The sequence below is a fragment of the Lolium rigidum genome, chromosome 3, assembly GCF_022539505.1.
Source record: "Lolium rigidum isolate FL_2022 chromosome 3, APGP_CSIRO_Lrig_0.1, whole genome shotgun sequence".
NCBI classification, from domain to species: Eukaryota; Viridiplantae; Streptophyta; class Magnoliopsida; order Poales; family Poaceae; genus Lolium; species Lolium rigidum.
In genome coordinates this window covers 159,306,656-159,310,847 of record NC_061510.1, presented here as the reverse complement: position 1 = coordinate 159,310,847, position 4,192 = coordinate 159,306,656, and the positions used below count along the sequence as shown (strand labels likewise).

General features: G+C 52.0%; 1 pseudogene; it reads right to left on the bottom strand.

Annotated features, from left to right (window-relative positions):
• Positions 1-1,984: 1,984 nt before the first annotated feature.
• Positions 1,985-3,794, bottom strand: LOC124702581 (annotated as a pseudogene).
• Positions 3,795-4,192: the final 398 nt, after the last annotated feature.

Here is a 4,192-nt window from a genome sequence, read left to right as displayed (position 1 = left end):
TGCTGCTAATTCTCCAACGTCCTTCCATGTGCACCCTCCTACGCTTTATACATGGAAGAGGAAAGACTTGCTTAGGAGTCTGACGGTGATGCCCACACTGCTACTAACCCAGGCCTGGAACGAGCTATCCGTCCCACTAGGTGGTGCCTGGTCCAAGGGTCAAGGCTGATTCATAGATGACACAGCCTTCCCGGGGCTGCTATTGGGTTATGACGAATAGGGTATACCACGGCAAGGTCCAAGCTTAGAAAACCCGGGTGTCCCAGTGTGGTGGTTAAGACATAGGTCTAGGCGTCTAGACGAGTGTCCAACTTTCTAGAAGATGGAGGTTCGACTGAGTAAGGAGGCCTAAGTGACATAGGCATCCCAGATGGGCCTGCCGAAGATAGTACCCGGGCTTTACTGAAATCCCATTACTCGAAGTTTATGAAGTCCGGAAGCCCATGAAAGCGTCGACTATGGCAAGTAGAGATAGATTAAGGATAGAGACTTGTAATTTTACGGGACGGACTAAAAGAGCCTTCCGGCAATTGTAACTTGTGTAATACGAAATCCTCGGCTCCGCCTCCTATATAAGGGTGAGTCGAGGGACAAAGAAAGGATCAATCTCATTGTCAAAATCAACCCTAGTTTTTAGCAGTCGAGCACCTTTTCGGATGAAACCTTCGAGATCTACTTGCCCTCTACTTCCTCGAAACCCAAGTCTACAACTTGTAGGCATTGACAAGTTAATACCTTGTCAATTGGCGCCGTCTGTGGGAACTAGAGGCGACAAGGAGCTGATCTCGATGGCATCGTCACCATCTTTGGCAACATCGTCAACTTCGTCGGTACCAAGCAACGCGATGGACGAAGGTAAACAGATCAAAACTGGTCTCGTTGATTTTGTTCCTCACCCTCCCGCCCGTGTGGATGCATATGCGTACCTGGAAGAGCCAATGGAGATGACGTTCGGAAGCTTCCACTTCCGCGTCGGGAAGGAAGGATCGCATTGTCTTGCGACACCGGTTTCATCGGGTTCGTTGGCGGTCGATTCCGATTTCTCGGGATCATCATCATCGTTCGAGACAGGCGACGAAGAGATCTCGCCGCCACGCTTTGTCAAGCCCGCTTCAAGAGGAAAACTCGCTGATATCTTCGGCAACATGTCCTTCGGGTCGCTTGCATATTCAGATCTGAGCAGCGACTCGGAGAGCATCGACACTTTCGACTTCATCGACAGATCTACCTCCGTTCGAGGGGCCCTCGCCGATCCGCGTGACGGCACCACCAACTTCAGGAGGAACAAACCCGCAACATATCATCAAGTTTATGTAATCGGGGAGACGAGTCGCCCAGAGGAGGAAACATCAGAGGCTTTCGAGGATTTGAATTGGGAAATCCATACATCGATCCCGAAGATCTTGCACAAGGATTGGGAACCAAATACATCGGGACTGCACCTCGCCAGAAGTTGCAACTTGCGCAAGCGGCTTGGGATAAAGCGTCAAGATTCATGAGCGGCGCGGAGCCAATGACCATCACGACCACATTGGAAGAGATGCAAGCATATCAATAAAGACTCGCTCGGGCCAGGCGAGAAATAGAAAAAGAAAAGTTGGTACTTGAGCAAAGGAAAGCCGTAGCTTCTGCATCGAGCAGGCGAAGAGCTGATTTGAGCCGACAATCAAGAACTTCGGATGACAACCACAGAGCAGCGCGCGATAGAGGAAGATCTCGTCTGCAGCATATACCCGAGCATGAGCGGGATCACCTGATCCAAAACATTGACATGTCCTTTATGTCAATCGACACAAGAGGGAACATTATTGTTGCGGAAAGTGTTTCAGACATGCCTGCACATATCCGAATCCGTATGGTCACACAATTATGGGTTTAGTGTTATTTAGAACACTCTAAACCCATAACAGTTATGGATCATACCAAATCTTAGTGCCTTTATCGCTATGTGATTGCTTGATCTTCGGTAGATTAATTGCACGCGTTAGGACGATAACATATAGGAGTCAATTTATTAAAGGCGATGTGATGACACGCAACGACCTTATTACAGTGAGGTACGGTAGAGTAGTCATAGAGAACGTGCCAGGTTCTCTAGAGCCTTATGTGAGCTATCTGCTCGTTCTTGATGGCATGGCAGGTGATACATCACACGTACTAGCAGTAGTAGCAAGCATCACGGCCAGTGATCGATAGAGTATTTCGACACGGTCGATGATGATTGGGTAGTAATCGTTCGATTGCAGTAGCCTTAATCGACGACGCGAATCATGCATGGTTCTAGATGCAGAGCTTCTCGCAGTCGATGCCGAAATTCTCAGAAGAAGACATACAAGGCGCCTGCAAAATTAGCAACATAGAGACGTAGGTGAGCAAATGAAATACAGTATGTGATTGAAACAGTTACTCCTAGAGAATAGAAATGTGACTCGCCTCCACGCCGCTGAAGTTGGTGACCTTGCGGACGGAGCTGCCGACGGGGCCTGGCAGGCTGCAAGGCCCGCCCTGGCGCATGATGGTCCTCATGGAGGTGAGCAGGCGGCCGTAGCTGGCGTGCGGCTCGCACTCCAGTGCCTTGATGAAGCTGTGCGTCAGGGCGCCCATGGTAGCGCAGGGCTCAGGCAGCTGCACAGACGCACGCATTAGTGATCGACATGTCACACAAACGAAATAAGGCGAGACTGTCTCCTTATTGAGAAACAGGCATGAGGAATGGGGAATTCAGAAACAGTTCTGACCGTGTTAGCAGGCATCTTCTTGCCGCCGCTGCTGCCACTGATGAGCACGGCCCTGCCCCGCTGGTGCCTTTGCAGGCACCGTTCGGAGTGGGCTGCTTCACCCAGTTCAGGCACCCGGTAGTCCTGATCCAAGAACCGGATGGGTTACCCTTTACGTTTTAGATAGATGTAAAAGTATAGTAGATCATGGTTAATTAGTACTGACTTGGACGTAACGCATTGGTATGGAAGGTCGAGGACGGTGGCACTGTGGTGGGCGTCGACGAGGGCGTGGAGCTTGGCGCCGTGCACCAGCGGGCGGACGATGGCCGCGTTGATCTCGTCGTCCAGGATGGGGCCCTGGTGGAAGGAGTCCATGGGGCAGAGGGCCTCGTCCATGCAGTCACGCTCGTCGCCGTCCTCGTCGGGGACCTGCGTGCCGATGCCGGAGAACTGGAACACCAGCGAGTCTCCGTTGCTGCAACCCTGAACCAGCCAGTGCATCGCCATACGGATGTTCTCCTTGGTGGGCAGCCTGCACTTGTTCGTCTCCTCATCTACAATACATGTAGGGTGTATCCTATTCAGTAAGCACCACGAATGAACGAGGATCGTCGATCACCATGGATAGATTCTTACCAGTGAGGACGATGATGCCTTCGCAGGGGAAGCCGAAGCGCGTGGTGAGCAGGTGCTTCATGCACTTGACGTCGTTGATGGGGCCCCTCAGCTCGCCGGCCCGCCTGCTGGTGTACTTGATGCCGATCAGCACGGCGCGCTTCTTGCTGCGGCAGACGCCGAAGCCCGGGTTAGGGCGCGGGTGGGGCACCACCACCACCTGCCGGCCAGAGCCAGACCCGGGGACGCGCGTACCGCAGTTGCATTGCATGCAGTGCACGGCACGCGCGCCGGGCGCCGCGGTGAGGTTCGTGTGGCATTCCCTGCACCGCACTGTTGCTGCCGGACCCCTGCTTCCGCCGCAGTTCATGGCTGCCTGCTTGGGTGAGAGTTTGCTTCGCAGGCTACGTTTGCTGCTTGCTTGCTCTTAGCACTCTGCTTCTGCCCCTCCGTCGTACCGCCCTTTATATAGCGCATGAACCAACGCAAGGTAGCACCCCACGCAGTGATAAAGATTTTTTTATATCCGAGTATTCTCCCACTTCCACGGACGATTTACCTGAGTGGATATGGGCATATATTGTTGTCGATTGAACATTTATGCTTGTTTCTCTCTGCTTTCTTCAAGACAGCGCCCATGATGCTGTGTATATACTCCAAAGCCCAAGTGGAAACGGGTACGTGATTCTTTTTCATTTCCATGTTGTGCAGCACTTCTCAGATGATTCTTGTTTTTTCCATTTTTGTTTCAGTAGTAGTAGTAGAATGCAATCAAGCTGTGAAAGCCTCTGATCAATGGGTCTCAGCCGTAGCCTTTCTTTCAAGCCATTGGGATAGTGGGAGATGCTTTCGTTGCC